Source organism: Ursus arctos, unplaced genomic scaffold (genome assembly GCF_023065955.2).
Source record: "Ursus arctos isolate Adak ecotype North America unplaced genomic scaffold, UrsArc2.0 scaffold_27, whole genome shotgun sequence".
Classification (NCBI taxonomy): Eukaryota; Metazoa; Chordata; class Mammalia; order Carnivora; family Ursidae; genus Ursus; species Ursus arctos.
The window spans coordinates 25,918,956-25,936,104 of record NW_026622952.1 but is presented as its reverse complement, the minus strand read 5'-3'; positions in this window follow the sequence as shown (position 1 = coordinate 25,936,104).

Below are 17,149 nucleotides of genomic sequence, written 5' to 3'. Positions count from 1 at the left end.
TATACATACTATTTGGAACCATACTTAAGGAATTTAGCACTTTATTCTAAAGATGTTTCCCCTTTGATCGGTAAGGGATTCCTATTTTCTTGCCTGTGTAATAGCCCCTGTGTTCGTGACCCATAATTGGTTCCACCAGGCCTGTCTGGATGCCCACGCTGGCTGTGCCACGGTTTCTGCACGACAGCCCCCGTGATGCTGCGACATCACGGCTGCTCTGCCCGACGTCCTTGCCGCTGACACCAGCACCCGAGGTCCCGTCCCTGCGTCTCTGTCGTGATGAGAAGCAGGTGCGTGGAGGAGTACTTCAAGACCCAACTGGAAAAAAGCGGAAGCCAAACCTCGCTCCTGGGACTAGAATAAATTACTGATAGATTAATGGTTTGGATGTAAAAACTGATAAAAACATAGAAGTGCAGAAGAAACCTGAGGGAACGCCACTTACAGTGTTGGAGCGGGGAGGTTTTTCTAACTGTAACACGAAAATTTTGAAGCTACAGGAAACTCATTGAAATAATGATGCTAAGAAAAATACATACTAATAATTGGGCATGGAAAATGACAAGTGGGAGGAAATCTTTGCAAATCATACTAGGCTAGAGAGAGAGAGCTAATTTAGGCTATGGATGGACAATTAACAAAAAATTATAAGATTTTTAAACACAGGGAAAGAGAGTCGACCTCACTCATCCTACGAGAAATGCGAATTGATTGTCTTCTGAAGCAATAAAGAAAAATAACAAAACCTTTTCATCGAGGCATGTTCATAAGGTGAGCTCTAGTTTTAAAAGGTTTGGCTCTAGATTCAATAAAGAAATGGTTAAAAGAAATAAGAATTGTCAGAAAAGTACAGAGGCCGAAACAACTTTTTTCTATCATTTTTATCTAAGCATGCAAAAGGTCAAGAGGTGCTGTTTTGAATTTTTATTCCATGAAGAGACAACAGAATGAACATAGATTTAAGGGTTTTCAATAAAAGCCTCTTCTTTGAAGTGTTTATTTTGACGGATTTTGTGGCATTTTCTCTGAACATCATCATTCATTAGTTTGATGATTCTTGAGATTCCTCTAAAGGGAAATCAAGGAGGAAGCTTTTCAACTTGAGCTAATTTTATTCATCAGACTTAGTACTAATCACTGGTGTTGGTCGATTCCAAAATTAAGTGCGTCTCCCCAAGTTGGTAATTCCTCACAAAACGTTTCCTTCCGTTTTCCAGCATCTCACGTACAGACTGCCTTCAAAGTTTTGCTTCAGAAAGAGAATACTGGGGGCTACGGGCAGTGGTAGCAAGTTTTGCGGGTTTCGTTGGGAGCCAGAGTCAGCGCCTAAAGTGAAATTGTGCAAATCCCACGGCAGGTGTGCTAAGGGCGCAGGAAATGGGATCCTGGCCGAGGTGGGGCAGGGGGAGGTGGTCAGGGCTGCAGGGTCCAGGCTCTGCGGGTGGAAGCAGGTGTGACATCGAGTGTGTGACAGAGCAAAGCCCTGAGGGCACGCTGAGGGTCATTTCCCTTCAAGGCTGACCCACACAGAGTTTGGTTCTCAACGGGGTTTTGTGAGTTAGAAAGAAGCTCATTAAACTCTGTGCTGGAACCTAGGGTTTTTTTTTTTTTTTAATTAAATTAAATTTAACTAAATTTAAATTAATTTTATTATGTTATGTTAGTCACGATACAGTACATCATTAGTTTTTGATGTAGTGGAACTTCATTTTTTTTTTTTTTTTTTATGATCCAGAAGCCCCCTTTGGTGTTTCCTGAAGAGCAGGCCCACCCAGCAGCGAAGGTGGGGATGAGAGTCTCAGCAGTGGTCTGGCAGCAGGTGACCCAGAGATGGCCTTGCCCCAGGCCCGGGGCTGAACGGCACCACAGACGACACACTCCCGTGGCAGGCGCGCACACGTGAGAGAACAAGCCCCTTCCCAGCCTCATCGGCACCGCCGTCCATGAGACATGCTTCGATTCTACCAGCACCAGCTGCCCTGGAACAAATGCTTTGTTTGGTTGTAAATTTGCAGGATTTCCTGTGCAACTCAGGTTGCTAGCTTTGTGTTTAAAATAAAGCCTCAGTGTTGCACAGAATCTGAGCGTGCCTCTGGTCCGTGAGCAAGAGCTTCTTCGCTCCTGGAGGACAGGCCGTTAGTCCTTCTCTGCTGGTGCCTGGCTTCCACCTCCTCCTCCGTGCTTGGCTTCCCGGCCTTCGGTCTGGGCGGTGGGCATGGTCTCTGCACACCGCGGTGGGTGGGAGACCCTGGTCGATGGCCTCAGGCTCCCCTGTGCTGGCGCGGGCTCAGGGGCCGCCAGCGGAGAGAGGGAGCCTGCCGGACGCTCCCTGGCCAGAGCTGGACAGGAGACAGGAGCAGTCGCATGGTGCTGGGAGCAGGTGGCCCGGGCATGGGGGCTGTGGGTAGCCCCGGCACCTGAGCTCGGCTGGCCGCAGCACCCCAGACACCTGCTAGGGAGTGCGGTTTGAGATGGGGTTCTTGCCCCACAGCAGTCCCACGACCTCCTGGAGATTCTGTTAGCGCCCTAGAATCACAGGAGCTCTGCTTTCCGCTTCTGCTGGCCGGCGGGGGTTTGTTGGTTCATGTTGGTTGCACCTCACAGCCCTACCCATGAACCGTGTGTCCGGGGAGCCAGCGAATGAATCCCAGCTGACAGGTCTGCAGCTCCCGCGGCCTCGGCCGCTCGTTCGCCGGGGAGTCTTCGATATTCCCGGCTGGGACAGAAGGGCGTTGCAGTGGTTGGGATGACCACCCCTCAGACTCGGTGGAAGTACCGTATGTTTAGCTTCACAGTGAAGTACCCTGAGGTTCCCTAGGGCGCAGAGTCTGGTCTGAGATTTAGAATTTGCTTGTCCATGTCTTTTCTTACTGTTTCCGTTGTGGAAGAGTAAAGGATGATTTAAGAAGGAGAAAGACAGGACAAAGGGGGAAATGAAATGAAGACTGTGGAGGAAACAGCATTTATTATGTAGGAGTTAAACCCGGCGTGATGTTTAGGATAACTAATCTCCTTGGTCCCAATTAAGGGGCATCTCTTGCTAGTGTGAGGACGTCAGTCTGGGCAGAAGCACCTCACTGCCTCATTTGTAACCATCGAGGCTCTCCTGGACTCCAGAAGCAACCTTGGAGGGACTCCGGGGGACAAAGTCAGGGGAGACGCAGCAAGCTGGGGTTTCTCTGCTGAGCGGAGTCTGACAGAACTCGGAGCTGCAGACCAGATGGCCAGGGGCAGTGGGCCTGGGTTGTGGCTTCCAAGTAGGTCATTCTAGGCTTTATCCAGGGACTGAGCTGATGTTCTTCCTGTGGTCCGGGGACCCCCATCTGTCCACTTTCATTACTTGTCTCCCTTTCATTGCGAATGAGCCTGTCCAGGTCTGAAATGCAAGATTTTCAGTTTGTTCCTGGGAGTTCAGTACCACCAAATTAGTCATTGCTGGAATTAATGATTGCTGGTTTAGGGTCAATTAAATGGACAGCTCCTATCTCCAGGGCGTATGGGCCCAACCTTCCTCGGCTGTTCGTACCTGCCCAGGGCAGCTTCCCCAGCTCTGGAAGGACGAGCCTGTGGCTGAGTGTGTTCTTGTGGGTGGTGGGCGTCTGGAGAGGTGTGGGGGCAGCAGTCAAGGAAGTGATGCTACAGGTGAGGTCCCCAGCCGTGGCGACGTGCAGGCCCAATGGCCAGACGCCCTAAAGCCAACTTGGGAGCAGAGAAGAAACCCCCCTGTGCCCCTCTCCTACTCAGCTGTCTGGCAGCAGAGGCGTCTGTGGAGCCAGGACCCGGGTCCCTGCCTCCATGGGACGCCTCTCCTCTCTGAGGAGCCCTGGGGGAGCTGCAGGGTCTCTGCACGCACAGGAGGGCAGTGTTGGCATCCGGGGTCCTCGGGCGGCCGTCACAGATGCTGCGAAAGGTGAACGGGATATGCATACACGTCCCTGGCACTGAATCCCGGTTCAGACCGACACCGGGTTTGTCATTTTCAGAGCATTGCTTCACCTCCCTGATCTCTCTAGATAACATTCTTCTCATTGGTGGAAAAGAGAACACAAGTGTGTTTCAAGGCTTCGATGAGATGAACTGGACAGATGTTTCACCTGGCATGGAGGGCATGCCCAACATGCTGACGGCTTCGCACCTTTTCTGTATGGAATTTCATAACCACCTCCTGATTTGTGATGTACTTTCCCATCCCAGTTATCACTTCTTTTGTTCTTCATTCTTGATGATGCCATGGGCCTGCCATGGGCTCTCAAAGGCCACGTGGCTAAAAGGTTGCTGACTCCGGAAACCCAGAGCAGCATTCACAGGGAAACTTAATCGTCCGCACCGCCTGTTTCTCTGAGGAGCGCAAGGTGCTTCTCCTTGACCCAGTTCCTACTCGAGCCTGCCAGGCCGAGGTGAGCTGAAGCCTCTACAGAGCTGATGCTCACATGTCGATTTCTCATGTTGCCTCATGTGGGGTGTATATTTTTATTTTAAACTATTTTTAAAAACTAGACAAAAATCAAGATTGACAGAGATTTTTTTTTAAAGTAGTTTTCCCAAGAATTGCCAAGAAATTCAATTCATCAGGGAAATACAAATTAAAACCATGACGAGATATCACTTTGCACCTGTCAGAATGGCGAAAATCAACAACACAAGAAACAATAGACGTTGGAGAGGATGTGGAGAAAGGGGATCCCTCTTACGCTGTTGGTGGGAATGCAAGCTGGTGCAGCCACTCTGGAAACCAGTGTGGAGGGTCCTCAAAAAGTTAAAAATAGAGCTACCTATGACCCAGCAATTGCACTACTAGGTATTTACCTCAAAGGTACAGATGTAGTGAAAAGAAGGGGCACCTGCACCCCAATATTTATAGCAGCAATGTCCACAATAGCCAAAATATGGAAAGAGCCTAGATGTCCATCGACAGATCGATAAAGAAGATGTGGTGTATTATGCACAATGGAATAGTACTCAGCCATAGAAAAGAATGAAATCTTGCCATTTGTAACAATATGGATGGAACTAGATGGTATTATGCTAAGCGAAATAAGTCAGTCAGAGAAAGACAAATATATTATTTCACTCATATGTGGGATTTAAGACACAAAACATAGGAACATGGGGGGATAAAAAAGAGAGGCAAACCATAAACCAGATTCTTAAGTATAGCGAATTCATTGATGGTCACCAGAGGGGAGGTTGGTGGGGGGATGGGGACACAGGTGATGGGGATGAAGGTGTGCACCTGTCGTGATGAGCACTGGGTGATGTATGTCAGTGTTGAATCACTACATTGTGTACCTGAAACTAGTATCACACTGTATGTTAACTAACTGGAATTTAAATAAAAATTTGGGAAAAAATTCAGTCCAATGTAATAACAATTTCGAGTCACAATTCCCCACTCAGAGGTTTCAAGCATACTCTTGCAAACTGTTTTGCTTGCATCCCAAAGCAGGTTGATCTCTGTGAGGAAGACCATCTCATAGACAAGGGTGTCCTGTTTCAGGACTTAAAGATGATAAAGTGAAGGTGCCTGGCTGGGAGCCCGGGGACCCGGCCTCAGGGCTTCACTGCGCCACAAAGCAGGGCTTCTAGTCACCTGCAAACCAGCTGCTTCCTGATGGCCCTGGCTGGTTCTGACCACGTCCCCGGTGGGTGTGGCCTCATGCACCTGATGGATCGGACCCCAGAGAGCCTCGCAGAGCAGGACAACTGGCAGCGTGTGTATGTGTTGGGAATTTCTGCCTGTCGTAAAGTATCACAGAACTAGCAGATTGGAGATGTCAGTGCTTTATCTTTCCTGTTGAAGGAAAACTGATGAAAAGGAGACCCAAGAGATAATGTGTGGGGAGGGGTCTCTGCCATCTGTGGGGACCATTTCCCAGGAGAAAAATAACTGCATGGCAGAAAAGAAGCAATTTACTAATCCACAGTACTTCGCTCCTGGTCCGTTTGACAAGCACCAACTGGGGAATTTTGCACAGATGCTAAAGAGAGAGAGAGGGGCCTCCGGGGGACGTCCACTCCAGAAGACCAACCGGGCATTCGTGATACATGGATGCAAAACAGATAGAGATAAGATTTCAGTGGGAATTACACTTTTCTTCACGAAACAGCTTAGCGATGGAAAGACTGTATCAACTAGTTATCCAGATGAGAAGAGAGCTCATCAGCTCTTTTTCCCCCCAAAAGAATTCTCCAGTTTATTTTACTAGAGCTGGAGTCTCCTGCCTTTGCAATCAAGGCCTTCAGCTTTATTCTATAAAAACAATGCTTTTGGAGACTTTTTTCAAAAAACACACTAAAAAAAGCACATAGAAAAATTGTAACAATTACTGTTGGGTCATACTATTACTAATCTTGATTTTGTTTATTAAGAAGTCACCTAACTTGAGTTTAAGCTAATTTGAAAATACAGAATCAGGCCAAGTCCAAGAAAGGATCTCCTGTGGACCTGACAGGGGTCCCCCAGCCTGGAGGCCCCACAGGGGGAAAAGGCTCACAGATTGGACACGGCCAAGAACACAGCGTCACCAGCCACCCTCGCCCCCCAGCGCGGTCCCACATGACTCCTCCAGGGGAGTGACTGGTGAACTACTTTTCTTATGACCTTGTCTCAGCCAAAAGACTTTGGTTTGGAATTGAAGATACTAAAAATATTTAAAATTAGACCCAAGGGATGTGTCATTCTGGTCCCATGACTTCATGGAACATTTGAAAGTGAACTTTTAAGATTTTCCTCTTATCAAATACCAATAAGAATCATGGAACTTTACATCAAAAACCAGGGATGTACTGCATGGTGACTAACGTAATATAATAAAAAAACATTAAAAAGAAAAAAGAAATTGCTGTCACCCCAGAATCTTTGCAGAGTTTCAAATGAAAAAAAAAATTACCGTAAATAACAAATTAAGACCTGTTGCAATCATTGTATTACCTGGTCATAAACTGAGCACGTGGGTATTAAGTATGATGCATTTGGATATGTCAATGGCCAGCTCAAGGTAGAAATCCGTTCAGAAGATTTTCACTAACCACACGTACCAGGAAAAATAAAGCAAGGAAAATACGTCTGTGGGGAAAATGGATTTTTATGCCCCCAATTTTGTCATGAAGATGTGTTACAAATCGTGGATGGATGACCACAGCGTGTGTGCACATTCGTGGGACAGTGTCTTCCCCATAAGGGACAGCTGAGCGGGAAGATGGCGCCAGGCCTCTGGAGGAGCAGAAAGCAGGGAACTTCCACCCACCCTGGTTCCCCATTGGGGTCACAGGAAAATGATTGGATAGGAAGACTGGCTGCTGCGGCACCTGCTTCTCTGTTCCACACACCTGGCTGGCCCACTGATGAGACTTGGGGATCTTGAACTCAGTCTCGCCCCCACATTCCTCAGGACTGCATTGAAATTAGTCACCAAGAGATATCAGATGCCTCTTGTCACCTGTCCCCCCAGATTCACACACTGACGTCCTAACCCTTGGTGCCTCACAATGTGAGCTTATTTGTAAATATGGTCTCTGCAGACATTGTTGGTTACGATGAGGTCATGCTGGAGGAGGGTGGGACAGTATGACAAGTGTCCTCATGAAAAGGGGAAATCTGCGGACATGCTGCCAGTGGGCATATCACTGTGCGGAGATGGGGGTGACCCTGCCCCAAGCCTAGGAGCCAGGAGCAGACATATCCTTCCAGTGCCTTCAGGGGGAGCATGGCCCTGCCCACACCCTGATGGAGACCCTAGAATGTGGGCCAGTCAAGGCCTGTGTTGAAGCCCCCAGTTTGGGGGTGTTGCAACGCCAGCCCTACCTGGCCTTCGTGAGCTGTTCATTGCTGACCCAAGCGGCCGCGTATGAATTGCCCTACAGCATGCGATCCCTGTGGTGGAGTCACGTGGACGGTGCCACAGAAGCTTCTGAAGTCACAGGTAACTGCATGGGGGGCCTTCTCATGTTCCCCAATTGCATATAATTACTCCTCTGCCGCTTCTTCTGTAGCTCACCTGTGGCCTCGTGGGGGAATCCCCTGTGACTAGCTGAGTAAGGAGAAAAAGAGGTGGTCCTGATTTCAGATGGACCTGGCCACTATGCTGGTTCTAGCAGGCTGTAGACGGCCGTCCCACTGCAGCTGAACCAGGGCGTGTGCTCAAACGGAAGCCACGGGGCAGAATGCTCCAAACACGTGATCCCCAACTTCTCATGGAAGGAGATGGACTCAAGGGAAGGTCTACAGTGATGCATGGGCTGCAACTCAGGGTTTAGCTGCAGGAGCTCGGATTTGGAAGACACAATTTCAGAGGGTGATGGTGAGGAGTTTAGTAGGACATGTCTGAGTCGATCCACACACTGCCTCTCAAGGCTGCTGTACCCTCTGCCATCTGGGCTACTCCTTCTCTTCCCCTCAAACAAACATGTCAAGTAGGTCATGTGTCCACCTGGCTTTTCAAAGTCTTGTCGGGGAAGGAGAGTTATAGGATCATTTCAATTCATTTAAAAAATCAAGCTTTTTTAGGATAATTTTAGATTTATTGAAAAATTGTGAATGATAGTACAACAGTTCTCATATACCCCATAGCTAGTTTCTCCATTACTAATACCTTACGGTAATGTGGTGCTTCTGTCGTAGTTAATGAACCAATACCAACGCTTCATGAACTGAAGTCCATACTTGATGTCTTGCATTCCCATCTAGCAATGAGCAAGCGTCCTACTGCTCCACACCCTTGTCAGCAATTAGCCTTGTCACTCTTATTGGATTTGCCCTTTCTAATCGGTGCATGGTGGTATCTCATTGTTGCTTTTATTCTCATTTCCCTGATGACCTATGATGTGGAGCATTTCTATGTACACTTGCTTGTATCTGTATACCTTCTTTGGCGTGGTGGCTATTTAGTCCTTTTCATATTTTTAAATAGATTTCTTCATTTTCCTATAGTTGAATTTTAAGAGTTCCTTGTATATTTTGGATACAAATATTTTACCAAGTATGCATTTCACAAATATTCTCTTCCTATCTGTGGCTTGTGTCTTCATTCTCTTCACCATGTCTTTTGTACAGAAGAAGCCTTTAATTTTAATAAAGTTCAGCTCTTCCCTTTTTTTTTTTTTCATGGATTGTGCTGTTGCTGCTGTATCTAAAACTTGAGCACCAATCCCAGGTTCCACAGGGTTTCTGCTATGTTTTCTTCTGGAAGTTTTGTTGTGTTGCATTTAGGTCTGCCAGTTCAGGGGGTCCCCAAGACCCCCATCAGGCTCAATAATTTGATAGACATACACATAGGAGTCAGCATGCAAAGCTGTTATCTCCCAGTGCCGGTTTGTTCCAGTGAGAGGAGGCAGGTGTAAACCAGCAGTGGGGAAGTCTCCGGGGGCTGGTCCGGGAGAGTCCAGGATGCAATCCAGCCGTTCTTTCCTAGTTGGAGCCAAGGACAGCACCTGTTTCTCACAACAATGACGTGTGACAGTACATAAGGAGTATGCTCACCTGAGCCTGGTGTCCAGGGTTATTGGGGGTTGGTCCTGTAGGCACGAGTGACCACCTAGGTGACTGAACTCAGTCTCCAGTCTGCCTGGAGGTTGAGCTGATCCTACAGGGCTCAAGGCCCCATCCTAAATCACATGGTTAGAATAGATTATCCAGCATGGTCCAAGGCCCTCAGGTAAACAAAGTCACTGTCATCCAGCATGACCTTCCAAGAGCTTAGAGGAGCTGGAGACAAAGGACCAAACCTTTCTTTGGATAAGTTAGTTTTTTACTGTACAAGGTCTGTGATGCACTTAGAGTTAATTTGTGTGTAAAGTGTAAGGTTTGTGTGTCAGTTCATTTTTTTTGGTCTATTACCATCCAATATTTCCAGCACCATTTGGTGAAAAAACCATATTTTCTCTATTGGATTGCCTTTGTTCCTTTGTTAAAGATCAGTTGGCTGTATTTGTATCTCTGAGCTCATTGTTCTGTTCTGTTGATCATGTGTCCATTCTTTCACCAATACCATGCTGTCTTGACCACTGTAGCAAATCTTGAAGTTGTAATGTCAGTGCTCCAAATTGGTTCTTCTTCAGTGCTGCGTTGGCTATTCTAGGTATTTTGCCTTTCCTTGTAATTTAACTTAGTTTGAATCTGGAGGTCCTCACCCCTACTACACAAGCCAAAGAGGTGATTTTCTTCCCTGCCTTGCTTTCACATGAGTGGATGTGTGAGCTATGCTCAGCCAATTGGATGATATCATTTGGGAAATGGAATTTGGGGGCTGATTCACTAAAGTTGGACTACAGTTTGAGAGACTCAGCTTGTGGTGGTGTTAGTCCCGTGGGGAGATCTCACGCTGACCATGGCTGTGGCATGGCTGTGCTGGGGATCCTGTTGCTGCATTTCCCTTGGGTTTCCTACTTATTGGGTAAGCTTGGGTGTTCAGCCAATTTTTCAAGCAAGAATTTTTTTTTCAACGCAGCAAGATTCAATTTCTGTTGCTAGCCACCAAGAGCTCTAACCAAATTGAATTGAGAGAGGTGGTGTATTATCAGGAAAATATGGGAAATTGGAATTGGTTATGACGTTAATGTATGATGATATCAGGACACTTCATTCATCTTCACAGATGGGTATTTGACAGTCCCTGTTAGCTGGTGAGGAAAAGCAATTGAACTATCAACTGTGGTGTCTCGTACATTGCTGGTGGGAGAACAAAAGGCACTATCTGAAATATTGACATATATGTTTACTCTTTGACCAATAATCCCACCTCTAGGAATCCATTCTGTAAATAAATCTCCACCTTATATGAAAAAAAATTAGTACAAGTTTATTTACTGGGGACAGTATTCATAATAATAAATAGATTTTGTAAATGACTCAAGTCCAAATTTCATCAGCAAGGTACTGGTTGAATAAAGGATGATATATCCTAAAATGGGAACACTGTGGATCCATGAAATCTGAGAACCTTTCCACGGGTTGGTATGATTTCAGGGTTAATTATGAAGTAAAAAAAGGAAGTTACAGAGCGTGTGCGTGTGTGTGTGTGTGTGTCTGTGTGTGTGTGTGTGCATATACAAATACAAAATATCTGCTAATGTTTGTAACATAAAATAATAAATAATTTGAGTTGGTTAGAATGAGAACAAAACTTTTGATTATAACTTTATATAGTTTTAAAATTTGAAACATGCAGATATTTTACATTATCAACAGTCAATATAAACATATGAACCATGGATCACACATATATAGCACACACACTTGCACTCACATGCACATGCATGAGCATACACTCTTGTGCACACGCACTTGCACACACGAACATACACACACATGCACACACAGACTGAAAAAGGGCCTGTAGCAGCTACACTAAAGCTAGACGTCTGTGTATATTTAAATGATTGCAGATATTAACATCTTCCCTCTCCCCTCCTTCTCCTCACTGCTTAATTAAAGGCTATTGATACCGGCTACCCTCATCAATCATTCTGTAGTTAAGGACCTGCAGAAGGGTCTTGGTGGTCGCAAACAGTTCCATCCGTATTCTAGGAAGGCTCCCGAAGCTGTCCTCCAGAGCTGGGGAGTCATGTCGGGACCACATGTGTCCTTGCTCTGTGGGGAGGGTGGGAACTGCTTTGTTCGAGGCTGTCCCGAGCTGGGGAAAGGATGCTGTTTTCCCCGGCGATATGGGGTCCACGTGCTGAGTATCTGCAGGGAAGACAGTGCCTGCCGACCACAGCTGGCTCAGCCCACACTGACTGCTGAGGGCGAGTAGCACTGGAAGGCCCTCCTCTTGGCTAGCTAGCACCCCGTCACCCCTGCCTGCAGGGCTGCAATGACAGAGAGCAGGGGAGCCTCCTCACTGTCAGAACCATCTCCTGTGTGGGGAGGCTCCAGCACCCACCCGTGGCACTTCCTCACAGGCCTGGGTCCCTTCCAAGTCCGCATGGACAGTCACCATGCCAGATGGCTCTCTTTGTCCCCAAGATGAGGACGTAGCTGCTGCTTGCTCCGCCCACTCCCACAGGTGTCTATAAGCTCTCCGAGAGCTCATTCAGCATTCTGCACATGAAAGTCTCTGTGTCAGAAAAACCTGGTGTGGGACGTGTCTCCCGACTGGGTGCTGACAGATGCAGTTACATAAGGGGCTGTGCACTGGGGTGTTTGGGAGTCCAGGGTCATGATGTCAGGAATCTCTGCTCACATGCTCAGAACAACACATTCCACGTATGCACATAAATACATATACACACATACACACATGTAACGTATGTGTGCTGGTCGTGCACAGCAAGTACGATGAAATGCTAAAACGGTGGAACCTCGTGGCAGGCATATACCTGTTGTTTTCCTCTAACATTTCTGTATGTAGGGACATTTCTATAAGAAAACTCTGGGGAGAAGTCTCCGGGCTCCCTTGAAATGGCTCACAACAGGGAGCCAGATTGTGGCAAGGGGGGAGGTGGGTAAGGCAAGAGCATCAGCGGGGTGTCTGCTTCTATTGTCCAGACGTTAGACCCGCACTGGCCCCTAGGACGTGTTGTGACAAACGTGAGGGTTTCAGGAGTGAGAAGCTTCTCAGTCCTGTTAGCTGCATTTGTATGACTGTCAAAACCAAAGTTGGTTCTTTTCTTTTCCTCCTAGTTACACAAAGTGTGAGCTCCCTTAAACACTTTGCAACAATTTAAGATATGTTCCTTCTGTATAGGCAATGAAGTAGTGAGCATAGAAGGTAACTTTCATGATAAACAGTTACTGAGGTGTCAGGGAAGTCATCACATTATATTACCTGAAGCCTTGGGAAATAATGCGGACACGTGTGTTCTCCTTCAGGTGTTGATAGTTGTACGAGCAAATAGCAATCTTCTCTGAGCAGGGTCATTATAATAGTTGCTGCAAAGTAGCAGAAAAAATGGAAAATAGCTCATAGATAAGCTTGTTAAAGTCATCATAGATGCAATGGCTTTATAAAACTCCTGATAAGGAATATCTGATTAGAACTCATAAGTCATCTTTGATACTCTCCTGAAATGGGAACATATAAGCAATATATACTCTCTTAAAATAACAGTGTTACATCTAGTTCCTTATTGTACCTTCTCTCCAGATTTAAATATATACTTTCCATTCTACCTGATTCTTCGAGGAATTAAACACCTGTGCCCATTTGTTATGTAGGTATCACACTGTAAGTATTTGTAGGTCAGTTCGTGTTCACTAAGTAGTACCATGAGCTTCCTGTCCTTCAAGTCTGGCTTTAGCCAGGAGAGAAGTGATCCATGACTACATGAAGTAACCTGAGATACAAGTTTATGCAAAATGCCTGCTTTTTGCTACAGACACATGGATGCTGGACGCACTGTGAGTTTTTAAAAACACTGATCCAAACTCAGAACACAGGAAGGGAAATACCAGAATGCCAGACATGAAAAGAAAATTGACAGCCAGGAGAGTCCGTGGAAGGGGATAGCTTCGAGGTCCAAACTAGGCTCTGATGTTTGGATAGAACCCTAGAGGGCTGGACTGGATGGTGTCTCAAAGATAATGATGGAAGGGCAGAAATCTCCATTCGTAGACACAGAAATGGGAAAATTCCACAGCAGGGCTGGAAAGGAAGCATGAAAATTTGTCTCCTGTACCTTCACCTTGGGCAAGAAAAATGTCTCCCCAAAGCAACTCAATGGCAAAATAACAAATAACCTGTTTAAAAGTGGGCAAAAGACTTGAACAGACATTTCTCGAAAGAAGACACACAGATGGCTAACAGACACATGAAAAATGCTCAACGTCACTCATCATCAGGGAAATGCAAATCAAAACCACATTGAGATACCACCTAACACCTGTCAGAATGGCTATGAACAACATTATCAACAACAAACAGGTAACACGTGTTGTTGAAGTGTGGAGAAATTAGAACACTTGCACACTATTAGTCAGCTTGTAAAATGGTGTAACACTAGGGAAAATACCGTGGAAAACAGTATGAAGGCTTCTCAAAACATTCAAAGTAGAATTACCATATCGTACAGCAATCTTGCTTCTGGGTATTTATCCAGACGAATGGAAGTTGGCATCTTGAAGAGATATTTGCACAGCCACGTTCACAGCAGCACTATTCACAATGGCCAAGAGGTGGAAGCACTTAGATGTCCATTAATGAATGGATGAACAAAATGTGGTCTGCTCATATAATGGAGTATTCTTCAGTCTTAAAAAAGGAAGGGAATTCTGACACATAATGGGACATAGATGAGCGTTGAAGACATGCTGAGTGTAGTAAGCTTGTCACCTAAGGGCAGACACGGTGTGGTTCCTCTCATACGCAGTAAACACCATAGTCAGACCATGGACGTGGAGAGTGGAATGGTGGCTGCCGTATTCGTGACAATAGGATAATTGCATTCCTTAAACTCAAGTTTGTCTGTATCTAGATGGAGGTGTTTTTCTTTTCTTTTTTTTTTTTTTTTGTTTGTTTGTTTGCTTGTTTGGTTTTTCTCTATTTTTAAACCTGTTAGGTAACTAACACCATTTTAACCTGGAATTTCACAATAGTTCAAGAATACATGTCACGAATCTGAGGAAGAATAGTTTTAGAGATAGTTGTGTTTGTGTTTTCAATCTCTAGGTGACGCTCCGTAATATATTCTGATGTGAACAGGTTTCTTAGCTTCTCAAGCTTGGTTTCGCCATTTTGTAGCAATGGGAGAAACAGTGTTGTCTCCTGTGTACCGGCTTCATCCTGGTGGGCACTTTGCCTAGCCTATGGACATTACCCAGTCAGAAGTCAGCCTGTTCAGAACTGTGTCCATCAGCCCTGCTGCCCTTTGATTCATGGCCTGGGCTTGCTCTCCTGACCCTTCTTCCTGGCTACTGTCTACACCCTGCCTGGCTCCCTGGATTCATCATGGGGACTGATAACTTTATGGCTCTCTTCCCGGTTTCTATTCCTGATGGGGATCTGTGCTCAAATAATTACATTGTGACTCGTCTTGCATAAATGCCTTTTCTTTTCATCCCTCCCTGACTTGGAAAATCTCCTTGATGTTCATTCCATTATCCCTAGGCACCTCTTCTTATAGCCCTCTTTGTAGGCTGGAGTGATGGCTTGTGGCTTTTTTCTGTTATAAATACTATGATAAATCTATTTGTTTTCTTTTAGACTAGAGGCCTGAGTTAGTGAGCAATTGTTCCTGTTTTTACCGACAATTCTATCTTTATATTACCAGTACCTGAGGAAGGACCTGGCACCTAACAGATGCTCAATGAACAGAGTTTTAAAGGAATGGCTGGATGGAACCAAGAAGGTGCCTAGCCTTGAGGTCGACTGTCCTAAGAAGGGACTGGGTGTTAATTCTCTGAAGACCACAGCCTCAGAAAGTGTGGCTTCCGAGCAGACTGCAGATATAAAGCCTCACATAATGGGAACGGCTTAAAAACTGCAGTGTAAGGTCAAACATGTTCACATCCCTCTATCATCCATTAAAAATATCACGTGTGGTAAGAAGATATTAAAATTGAAAAGAGGTTACAATGTACTATATCATGAACATAATAAATAGGCTGTTGGAATATTCCTTTGTATAATTAACTCATTACACTAATGCATTTCTGTTAATGTCTGTGTGACCATATTCTCAATTAGAAAAGTACTTATTCCCATATCCATCTACAAATATGTTAAAGTCACTGTCATTACATCGTAATGGTTACCTTTGTGCTTGGTCCAGAAAGCTCATCTCACTCCAGCTTTTTAGAAGAAGCTGTGCTATCAGAAGATAAAAACTCCATGTGGCTCACTAAGGCCCAGCTCTGACTTACTACAGAATCTAACTTTTGTCACCTGAACTCTGTTAGATTCAACATCCTTATTTATAAAATATACTTCGTATATCACAGGTTGTAACAATGAATACACAAAATAAGATATGTTAATACACGATATCTTCTCTCCATGTATATATGTGATTTAAGGGTATCAAATTTATTTCAAAATTCTCATCACGGACAATCTGAGCTTTGGTGTGAGTTTAACAGGTAAGGGTAGCTGACAAAATTTTCCAGGTGACAGTGCTACAGCTCATTACACCTGCCACTAAAACAGATGTGGGGGAAAAAAAGCATTGGGAGCCACGTCCCACTGTCTCAATGGTGTGAGTTGGTAGTTGTGTGTGTGTGTGTATGTGTGTGTGAATGTGTATGTGTCTGTGGTTTATGTGCATGAGATTGTGTGTATGTGTGTGTATGTGTGCCTGTATGCGTGCATGTGTATGGGTATGAGTGTGTGTGTGATTGTGTGTGCATGTGCGCATGCATGTATATGGGTGGCAGTGTGTGCATCTGTATGGATGGATGCAAGGGTGCGTACACGTGTTTTGAGATGTGGTTTGCATCCTGCAGGAACATCCTGAGCATTACAGACGGAGTGAAAGGCACACAGTGATCACAGTTCTAATATCAAATACGAAGAACTACATTACAAACTAATCTTTTCACTTTTAAATTAGGTTGTTTAGAGGCTTGAAGAAGTTCACCAGAGTCAAGATATCAAAACATTCAGGCAGATCAAGAGTGGTTTCAGTCTTCTTAACTATTAATAAGGATACAAAGTGCTCCTTACAAAAGCTCTTTGCCTTAAAATCCAAATTATGGAAAAACTAACATTCAGAAATAATGGCAGGAGGGTCCTTATTAGGACATTTCACAGAGACAATGATGAATTAGCGTCAGACTTTGTTTCTCTGATCTTACGGAATTGCCTTCGGTGATTCTTACTTAACTATTGTTGCATCTAAGTTTACATGAGCAGGTAGGTAAAATATTAGCCTTTTAATAAGTAGGTGAGTGTGCGTGTGTGCCCACATGCATGTGAGCATGCCAGGAACTATCTGCAGGCTTTCTAATAGCAAGCGTTATAATTTGTTACTCAACCCTGGTTTTCTGGACCAGAATTTGCTCCTTAGCCTTCAAGTCATTTTTCATGTTTCCATAGATTTTTAAATAAAAACCAATTTTATGCAGTTTTATAGTGTGTTTGTAGTAAACTTTATCACAATCCCATTCTGTTTTTATCACATTCTGCAAACCTATTTATTTTTAAGATCTTATTTATTTATTTGACAGAGACAGCCAGCGAGAGAGGGAACACAAACAGGGGGAGTGGGAGAGGAAGAA